The sequence below is a fragment of the Herpailurus yagouaroundi genome, unplaced genomic scaffold (assembly GCF_014898765.1).
Source record: "Herpailurus yagouaroundi ecotype Mexico unplaced genomic scaffold, PumYag 187, whole genome shotgun sequence".
NCBI lineage: Eukaryota > Metazoa > Chordata > Mammalia > Carnivora > Felidae > Herpailurus > Herpailurus yagouaroundi.
The window spans coordinates 11,902,499-11,913,646 of NW_024412418.1; the positions used below are offsets into that span (position 1 = coordinate 11,902,499).

Sequence of the window (11,148 nt, forward strand, 5' to 3'; positions counted from 1 at the left end):
GGTTAAATTGTGGTGGATTTTCAGGGTGATCTAAACAGACTTTCACCAGTTCCTCTCATTTGAAAACAACACTTGCCAGTATGAGAGTTTATTTTATTTAAATTCCAGTTAGTTAACATACAGTGCAATATTAGTTTCAGCAATGGAATTCAGTGATTCATCACATCCATACAACACCTGTTTTTCATCACAAGTGCACTCCTTAATCCCTATCATCTGTGCAACCCATCTCCCCCGCCCCCCTCACCTCCAGCAGCCCTCAGTTCTCTATAGTTACGAGTCTGTTTCTGGTTTGACTCTTTCCCCCTTGCTCCTCCCCTCCATGTTCATCTGTTTTGTTTCTTAAATTCCATATATGAGTGAAATCATATGGTATTTGTGTTTCTCTGACTTATTTTGCTTAGCATAATACTCTCTAGCTCTATCCTAATCCAATTAAAAACGAGCAGAAGATATGAACAGACATTTCTCCTAAGAAGTCATCCAAATGGCTGACACATGAAAATCAATATCACTCACCATCAGGGAAATACAAATTAAAACTACAATGAGGAAATATAAATTAAAACTACTACTTCACACCTGTCAGAATGGCTAAAATTAACAACACTGGGAACAACAGGTGTTGGCAAGGATTCAGAGAAAGAGGAACCCTCTTACAAGTTGGTGTGAATGCCAACTGGTGCAGCCACTCTAGAGAGCAGTATGGAGTTTCCTCAAAAAATTAAGCAAAAGTCAAAAACTGTGATCCAGCAGTCAGACTACTAGATATTTACCCAAAGATTAACAAAACCACTGCTTCTAACCCACACAAGCACCCTGGTGTTTATAGCAGCATCACCAACAAGAGCCAAATTATGAAAAGAGAAGCTGTTATTTTTTAATGTTAATCAAATATTTCTATATTGTCAGGAATTGAATGAGCCTCATTTCTACATATGGATTAATTTGCATGGGTAAATTCTGATTCTGTTATTAATACCATTCTCTGATTTGTATTAATCTTTGGGTTTGCTGAATTCATTTTCCTTTTTTTTTTTTTTTTTTTTTTGGATTTCTAATTCAATTCAACAGAACAGATGGGGCCTTATATAATGTGGTGGGTCTTGATGCCACTTGATGTTTGGAATGGTTGACTAAACAATGCAATTAGTATTTAATCTACCCACACTGGTGGTAGAATGGAGTAACTGATTGGTTTACTGATTTGGATAGAGTTTGATAGAGTAAAAACAATAGTGTGTTACTTTCCCTAGGGTGGGAGCCTGCTGGGTGAGACTTGCTCATTTTCCTAGATTGACTGATTGATTGATTACTCTGTATGTAGTATTTAGTTATGTTTTCACCCAGATGACTGAGCTATGCAGGAGTGTTGGCAATAAGACTGTGTTCCTGTGTAAGGTGAAAATAGTTTGGATAAAGAAACAAACATACAGGAGCCAACCTTTTAAAAAATCAAGCCACTTTTTACTAACCTACTATTTGGAATTTCTTATTTTAAGCTATATTTTATCAAGTTCAGAGCATTAGACTTTTAAGTTTCTCCCCTGCTCCTTGTTACCAATACTCCAAAGGGCTGCTTCCTTTTTTCCCCTAAAATCAGCCTTCAATTTGGTATCATTGATGTTATCAAGCTACTCTGCTTCTTTAAGCAGAGAAAGAAATTATATTGACTACCTGTAGTCAGGTTGCTAATGTCAACTGATTGCTTGGAATGACCCAGTCTATACCTAATTAGTAACACACTGGGCTCGAACAGGGCTGTTGAGTCTGTGTTCTAGAATTCTCTTTCACCATACCTGTGGGTTTTCAAGGTTATCGGGAGGAGTGAAGAAATACCAATGGGGAGGGAAAAAAATAGCTGCTGAGCTCCTAATACTCTCTTTTACAATCTCACATTTGGCTAAAACAATTTTGCCTGCTCTGTGATGTGCTGCCTGGCACAAAAAGATGAATACAGAAAAGGATCCAAGAGATTAAAAGGTCAATGGATTATCCATTAAGCAATCAAGTCTCAATATACCTCAATTTGTCTAGGTCATGATTTATTGTCTGGGATAAATGGACCAAGATCTGTTAGTTTCCCCCCGGGACTATTTTGTTTCAAATTGCTACTACAGCCATTTCTTTGAGCCCTGGTCACTATTATGTAGCTTTTGACTAGTTGACAGTATTTTAAAATTACTTTTAAGTACCACCCAGCTCAGATTATTTTAGCTGATAAGGGCACAAAGCTTGTTGAACGTCAAAGGCAAATAACTAGGGGCATTTAATTCAGTAAACAAGGGAAGGTCTTTCTATATTGTGTTCCATGCACATGGCAGGTGTCCAGATAGCCTGTTCATTGGAACACTGTTGGGAAGAAAAGGCCAAGCTTTGCTGAACTTGTAGGGAATGGTATGGTGTGTTAATTTGCATCTGATTTGCATATTTAGTTTCTAATGGGTTAATTCCGCCCCAGCAACAAACTCAGGAAAATAAGCAGTTTCCTGTGCATACTAAGCACAAAGTAGCTTTACTCCACCTGTTTTAACATTCTGAAATGTTCCCAGGCTCAGATGCACTACAACCTTGGTTTTTCACTTGAAGAATGAGGAGCATGATACATTCAGTATCTTGGTACATTTTATTTGGCAGCTTTGGATGATAAAAGCTTTATCGATAACCAACAGTATGCTGGGGCAAAGCCAGAATGGTTAAACGCAATTCTAGGGAAAAAGGCCTGGCCATTCCCAAAGAGCTTGCATTTTGAGGAAAATTCTATGCCATGGAGCATGTGGAATTGTCTGTGTTTTCTCCGGCAGGTTTCAGTCCTGGCTGTTTGAAACAGCCAGTCGCCAGAATTCTAAGGCATTCTTTTTTAGGAATAGACGGTCTTACAGTAAAGAGAGGATTAAAAATGATGAATTATAGATTCTGTTAACTATTTACCATGTATGCTTGTAACTATCAGTTCCTACTTTTATCTCAGTAGACACTGAGGGGTTACTTACACAAATTTCTACAGGGAAATATTATCTACTTGGGTGGCTCAGAGCACAACACATGAACTATGATTTGTCACTGGAGCAATTCTGACTCTTGGGTAAATCACAGAGGATCCACTTCTTTTTAGATGAACGATCCATTTCATTCAGGTTTGGCTGTTGCATTTACATTTGCCAAGCTCTTAAGTGACCTGAGCTACATAGTATTTTAAAACTGTGAAACCTTTCGGGGCGCCTGGGTGGCGCAGTCGGTTGAGTGTCCGACTTCAGCCAGGTCACGATCTCGCGGTCCGGGAGTTTGAGCCCCGCGTCAGGCGCTGGGCTGATGGCTCAGAGCCTGGAGCCTGTTTCCGATTCTGTGTCCCTCTCTCTCTGCCCCTCCCCCGTTCATGCTCTGTCTCTCTCTGTCCCAAAAATAAATAAACGTTGAAAAAAAATTTTTTTTAAACTGTGAAACCTTTTACCCCTTACAAAAAGTCAAACTCAGGTCTGGCCAATGTAGGTAGATCAGTTATTCCCAGATTTGGAAAATGGAAGAATTGGGGATAGTTATGGATTTATTGTAAAGTGATTCTTCCTTTTATGTACAAACGAGGTATTACATACCACTTAAGTAACATGCTTCCAATGCATTTCATTTATTTTTCATATACATGAAAATGTTATCACAATGCATAAAATATTACCATAAAGCATAAATAAATTCATAGTATCATCATCTCACTAAATATTTTTTGCAATAAAAGGATATTGGGGAGTATTTTATGAGGTTGCAGGGTTTTGTTTTTTGGTTTTTTTTTTTAGATACCATGGACACTATGTGGTCCTTTCCTTATAGAAACAAATTAAAATGATAGTTAAAATTCAGCAGTTAGTATAAGAGTTGAGGTTGGTTACATGATCATTTCTAGTATCTCACATAGAAAGAATTTAGGAACGTTAAATTTACTTTGTGGCTGGTTATCTGCGGAGTGTTTTTTCTGGGATGGTAGATAATTGTTCTAAACCTGTCTGCTAACATTATTCTTTTGCTTCTGCTGGGGTGCAGAGTTGTATATTTCTCCAAAAATTTGAACAAATTTCTGTTTCACAGACATCTTGTGAGATGGTAGAATCAGAATCATGAAATTTTGATGAAGGAGATATTAGTAATTTTGGAGCTTAACCTTTTCATGTTATTGATTTGTACCAGTGATGTTGGCCAGGGACGTGACAATATTTGCTCAGTGCTGTATTTCATAGTGGAGCTGGGGCAAGACTCAGCCCTGTTTATTCCTTTGTCAAGACTTATATACTATTATCACATTTGTTCATGGAAGATGAAATGCAGATTAGCAGAAATGATTCTAGGAAAACATGTGGTAACTCTACAACACTACCAGACTCACAGTTTGGGTAAACGTGAACTTCTATAAGTTCACACGTATATGTTTAAATACTTCCAATTAACTCAAGGTGGCAGGAGCTACTTGGAGAGGTTTGCTCAATAAAAATTGAAATTTTAGTAGAACAGATAATTAGAGGAAATAGAAAGGAACCAGCTAAGAGATTTCTGTGGTCTCTTGCCTTGATTTTAATGATCACAATGTATCTCACAGCCATCCAGCAATTTGATATTTTACTTCCTGAGGAATTAGAAAGCTAAAAATGGTGGCAGTGGAAATACTCATATTTGTTTCTTTGGATCTTTGAAAGCTGGTCTCCAGTTGGGACTAGTGTTCTTAGAAAATTTACAAGATTCTTTTGAGGAATAGGCACGTAGGTGATAGCCTTCACTGCTTTTGTCCAAAAGACCATTTTGGTGGATTCAGAATTTATTAGATGAGGCAATTTTTGTGGCTTTTTAGACTTCAATTAAATGTATCTTATAAAAATAATATAGGGGTGCCTGGGTGGCTCAGTCGGTTGGGCATCCGACCAGCTGAGGTCAGGATTTCACAGCTTGTGAGTTGAAGCCCTGCATTAGGCTTTGTGCTGTCAGCTCAGAGCCTGGAGCCTGCCTTGGATTCTGTTTCTCCCTCTCTCTCTGCCCCTGCCTCACTTGTGCTGTGTCTCTCTCTCAAAACTAAATAAACATTAAAAATAATTTTAAAAATAATATAATGTGGGGCGCCTGCGTGGCTCAGTTGGTTAGGCATCTGACTTTGACTCAGGTCATGATCTCACCACTCCATGAGTTCAAGCTCCACATGGGACTTTGTGCTTACAGCTCAGAGCCTGGAGACTGCTTTGGATTCTGTGTCTCCTTCTCTCTCTGGACCTCCCCTCCTCATGCTCTCTCTCTCTCTCTCTCTCTCTCTCTCTCTCTCTGTCTCTCTCAAAAATAAATAAACATTAAAATTTAAAAAAATAAATAAATAAAAATAAAGATAATATATTGTTACCAAAAATAAAGGCAGTAGAAAATATCACCCCTGATCCTTGACCTTGAAGGCCTTAATTTTCCCCTTAGCTTGACTAAATTTTAAGAAGGTTTCTTTCTGACCATATGCCCCTGACTTCTTCTTCATAGAGCATTTACTTTAGAAAAGTTGAAATTATAATTTTCTTTTTTTTTTTATTTAAAAAAAATTTTTTTTTTCAACGTTTATTTATTTTTGGGACAGAGAGAGACAGAGCATGAAGAGGGGAGGGGCAGAGAGAGGGAGACATAGAATCGGAAACAGGCTCCAGGCTCTGAGCCATCAGCCCAGAGCCTGACGCGGGGCTTGAACTCACGGACCGCGAGATCGTGACCTGGCTGAAGCCAGACGCTTAACCGACTGCGCCACCCAGGCGCCCCTATAATTTTCTTCTCTGCCCCTTTGGGATATAAATCTTCTCCCAGAGTCTTGCCAGTTTTATCGCCCAGAAATATCTTTCCAAGGATCTGGGGGCCATCCCTTTGGTATATAATCACCAACAAAGATGATGCACCTGTCTCCCAGTGTCTGTGGAAGGGCAGGAGCCTATCTTTAGTTAGTGCCAAATAGCCAACACATGGCCTAATCATAAACTTCCCTATTAATAGATATAGGATGATAATAAGGATAATGTGAAGTTTAAAGTTTGATGAGGCAGTTATCTTTATGCTTTGGTTATCATGAACAAAGATAAAGCAGAGGGACTCCTGGGTGGCTCAGCTGGTTAAGCATCCCACTCTTTTTTTTTTTTTTTTCCAATATATGAAATTTATTGTCAAATTGGTTTCCATACAACTCCCAGTGCTCATCCCAAAAGGTGCCCTCCTCAATACCCATCACCCAGCCTCTCCTCCCTCCCACCCCCCATCAACCCTCAGTTTGTTCTCAGTTTTTAAGGGTCTCTTAAAGCATCCCACTCTTGATTTCAGCTCGGGTCATGATTTCACCATTCTGGGTTGAAGCCCAACATAGGGCTATGCACTGACAGTGCAGATACTGCTTGAGAATCGCTCTCTCTTTTTCTCTCTGCTCCTCCCCACTCTCCCTCAGAAATTAATAAACATTAAAAAAAGAGAAAGCAGAGAAATTAAGAAACCACTACTGTTGGGTTTGGCAGTGAAGGAGCTGAAATGTACCAGGAATGTTAATTTACACAGTATTTTAATCTTTCAAATTGTAAAACAAAACCTTCCAACCTTTCCACGAATTTCCTCCACTAGCTCACCCAAGTGCTTAAAAACTCTCCTGCCTTTTGTGTCAGTGGAGTTGAGTTCAATCTCTCTGGCCCATTACAGTAGTTTCTCTCCTCTGTTGCAGCAGTCTTAAATAAGGTCTTCCCTCCCTGTTTCTTCGCTCAGTGCATGTTTTTTCTTTGATATCTTCCAACCCTACAAGAAACACTTTTTATTTCTTCATTTCCCTGTTCAGTCTTTTTCCATAAGCATATGGCGTGCATACACTCAAAGCATGTCTACATCTTTACTTTCATTTATTCTAATCATTTTTCTGTATTGGTGTATGATGGTCATCATTATCACAAGATATTCTTTAAATATAATGCCTGTATTATCTTTTTCTACTTGACACAAATGTTAGCTAAACAGGTAATAGCACACAATTACAATGTTCAAATGCTCAGCCTTGATCATCATATGGTAAGGCCACAAGAGTGTATTCATTTTTGTGTTATTTTGGTAATATTAAGGCCATGAAAATTAAGCTCAGCTGTAGTAAGGAGACAGGGTATGGTAATTAATGTTCATTTTTGTTAGTCAATTCTGGTAGGTTAGCTCTGAATTAATCCAGGCTGTTTCACAGTCCTTAATTGTGCCCTACAAAATGTGATCATGCACATTTGGCTATATATTATTGAGGATATAGTTTCCAAAAATACTCGTATTAGGCTGTGAGTGCTAAATGATTTGGAATAATACAAAAGGAGAAATAAGTGATAAGCAGGGGGAAACAGGACAGATATTTCACTGTTAATGCACATACACTGTTTATACAAGGACATATGAGGGGATGGTAAATAGGAAGACAAAGCATGGTAAGTTGTAGGAGAAAGAATGAAGAATAATCAGGGTCTCAGGTGGTAGGTGCAGGCACTGAGCTGTACAAAAAAGAATTAGATGTTGGTGATGAGGTTTAGAGGAGAGTTCATGTTGTGACATATTCTGTTTGTGTCCTTATTTGTTGCATCTCATGAAATGAAACTGTTTTCTTAATGGTAGAGCTGAAATATTCTCTTAAGACATTTTGAATTCAAAGGTGGTGATATGTCAAGTTGCTGTTCAAAGGGTAACCAAAATGCTTTTGTGAAATGTATGCTAAATTGATCTTGAGGTTTTTTTGTTTTTGTTTTTGTTTTTTTGTCAAGTCTAAGGTGAAGATAAAGACTAATAGCTACTGTAGCGGCAAAAAAATTGGGTACATTTTTTTCAACTCTATCCTGTTAAAAAAAAATCAAAGAAAGTTCTCTATAACTGTCCATGGAAGTAATGTAGGAAATGCTGTAGAATATTTAAAAGAATTTGCTGAACTGCGAAGACTGACATTTGAGTCATAAAATCAGATTTTGTTTAACAAAGTTAATACATTTGAAGCTTCTTCTGTCTCAGGAATTAATAAAATGACAGTGATGAGTGATTGTGGAATTGAAAACAGATTGGCTTGCATTTTGAACCACGTCAAGTTTAATTTAGCAGAGATATTAATTTGAGGTGGTTTTATGTTAATAGTTATGGGGAAACATTATCAGGGCCAAAACACTCAGCCAGATGTACTGAGCATGTGCCCTATGGATTCATGCAAGCTAAAGATGGGTTGAAAGAAGATAAAAAGATGCCAAGTCATCATCAGCCTGTGTGATTCTTGGCTCTCTGTCTCTGTATCTCAGAAAGCCTGAGCCATCAGATTTCCCAAATCAATATTTCCTAATTATTACACCAGGGCTCACTTTATATTATGTCAATGAAAATTTTATTTCAAATATGCTTGACCTTTACAAAGTGTCACAAGGTGTGATTGGTGTGACCCTGTTCTCTCTGCTGAGATTGCCTTACAAATTTTATATATTTGAAAGTCAAGAGTTCTCAAACTTTGTCATTCTTAATTGCTTTTTAAGTATTCTAAATCAGGTGAGGACAATCCATTTTTTTTTTTATTCTACTCATTGTTGTGAAGAGACTCTTCAAGTAATTCTGGAACTTATTAAAAAATCTTTTATGTGCCAGGAACTATTCTATTCACTCAAGATATGGAAGTAAAACAAAAGAGAGTCCACATTATGTTCAAATTTAATGAGGAAAGAGAACTAGTGACAAATAAATGAAAAATATGTTATAAAGAAAAATAAAACAGGGCAAACAGTAGCAGTGACTGGCCTACGATGCTATTATACATGAATCATGGGAATCTTTTCTGATACAGAAACATTTGATCAGAGCCCTAGATGACACATGAGAAGGAGTGTTGTGAGTACAGAACATTCCATGCAGTGGGAGTAGCAAATGCAAAGACCCTGAGAAGAGAACATGCTAGGGTTGTAGGGAATAGTTAGGGACTTGGTATGGATCTAATATGGGCACTCTGGAGGTAGTAGAAGCAGAGTCAGTGAAAGACATAGTATGGTGCTGTAAGTCATGATGAGTTATTAGGTTTTCACTCTGAATAAAGATAGGAAGGCATAGATGGGCTGCGAATAGAGGGAAGATTTGTTTTGATTTCCGTGTTCAAAGAATTACTCTGATATTTGTATGTGGAATAAAACCTACGTGAAAATAGGGAGAATGGTTAGAAGTCTCTTGTAAGAACCCAAGCATGAGAAGTTAGTTCCCTAGACCAGGCAGATAGCACTGGCAGTAGCCACTAATGGGCAGTTTCAGAATATATTTGAATGTAAAACAATAGTATTTGCTGATGGATTGGAAGTGGAATGTAAGAAAGGGAAATAAAGGCTAAAACATAGTTTTTGGTCATGATAGGACAGAATTGCCAGTCGATGAGGTAGAGAAGACAAGATGGCATCTTGGATTGAAAACAAGTAGGTACTACATGTGTGTTTGGAGAAGCTTTAATTGTAAAATAGTTATTAGATTTTCATTTGTAGTTACTGAATATAAAGTCTGGATTTCAGGGGATATCTTGAGACTAGAGATGCAAATTTGGTCTTTGGCATGTGGGTGGAACTTAAACCTGTGTTATTGGGAGAAAACCACCAGAGGATTAGCAGAATGGAGTCGCCAGAGCCAAGCGCAGACGAGAGGCCCACGGAAGAGGATAGGAAGGGCGGCGAGGCGGTGCGCGCTCCACGGACCGGCGGGAGGGAGCCAGGGCGAAGGGGCAGCTCACAGGCCAAGCAGAGCCCCCGAGTCTGGTTTGCAAAAAGCGGAGGGGCCTGACAGACTGTGTTCCGACAGCAAGCGCAACTTAGCGGCTGGGAGGTCATAAGTTAACAGCTCTGCTCAGAAAGTGGGAAGGCTGGAGGACAAAGGGAAGGAGAGCTGCTGAGCCCCCCGACGACAGAGCTCAGTTTGGTGGGGAACAAAGGCGCTCGCCAGCGCCATCTCCCCCACCCATCCCCCAGCCAAAATCCCAAAGAGAACCAGTTCCTGCCAGGGAACTTGCTCGCTCCGCACAAACACCTAACTCTGCGCTTCTGCGGAGCCAAACCTCCGGCAGCGGATCTGACTCCCTGCTGCTGCCACAGGGCCCTCCTGAAGTGGATCACCTAAGGAGAAGCAAGCTAAGCCTGCCCCTCCTGCCCCTGTGCACCTTGCCTACCCACCCCAGCTAAGACGCCAGATCCCCAGCATCACAAGCCTGGCAGTGTGCAAGTAGCCCAGACGGGCCACCCCACCCCACAGTGAATCCCGCCCCTAGGAGAGGGGAAGAGAAGGCACGCACCAGTCTGACTGTGGCCCCAGCGGTGGGCTGGGGGCAGACATCAGGTCTGACTGCGGCTCCGCCCACCAACTCCAGTTATACACCACAGCACAGGGGAAGTGCCCTGCAGGTCCTCACCACGCCAGGGACTATCCAAAATGACCAAGCGGAAGATTCCCCTCAGAAGAATCTCCAGGAAATAACAACAGCTAATGAGCTGATCAAAAAGGATTTAAATAATATAACAGAAAGTGAATTTAGAATAATAGTCATAAATTTAATCGCTGGGCTTGAAAACAGTATAGCTGACAGCAGAGAGTCTCTTGCTACAGAGATCAAGGGACTAAGGAACAGTCACGAGGAGCTGAAAAACGCTTTAAACGAAATGCATAACAAAATGGAAACCACCACGGCTCGGATTGAAGTGGCAGAGGAGAGAATAGGTGAACTAGAAGATAAAGTTATGGAAAAAGAGGAAGCTGAGAAAAAGAGAGATAAAAAAATCCAGGAGTATGAGGGGAAAATTAGAGAACTAAGTGATACACTAAAAAGAAATAACATATGCATAATTGGTATCCCAGAGGAGGAAGAGAGAGGGAAAGGTGCTGAAGGGGTACTTGAAGAAATAATAGCTGAGAACTTCCCTGAAGTGGGGAAGGAAAAAGGCATTGAAATCCAAGAGGCACAGAGAACTCCCTTCAGACGGAACTTGAATCGATCTTCTGCACGACATATCATAGTGAAACTGGCAAAATACAAGGATAAAGAGAAAATTCTGAAAGCAGCAAGGGGGAAACGTGCCCTCACATATAAAGGGAGACCTATAAGACTCGTGACTGATCTCTCTTTTGAAACTTGGCAGGCCAGAAAGA

General features: G+C 39.9%; 1 protein-coding gene and 1 long non-coding RNA gene across 5 annotated transcripts in view; one reads left to right on the top strand and one right to left on the bottom strand.

Annotated features, from left to right (window-relative positions):
• Nucleotides 1-11,148, top strand: part of LRRC4C (leucine rich repeat containing 4C) — a 1,211,302-nt gene that overhangs the window by 215,100 nt on the left and 985,054 nt on the right. The gene's annotated exons all lie outside the window — the stretch shown is intronic.
• LOC121043529 (uncharacterized) lies at nt 990-3,758 on the bottom strand. The gene is made up of 2 exons (XR_005796884.1): nt 3,445-3,758; nt 990-3,210 (listed from the first exon to the last, which is right to left on the bottom strand). It is a non-coding gene; the product is annotated as an uncharacterized LOC121043529 (long non-coding RNA).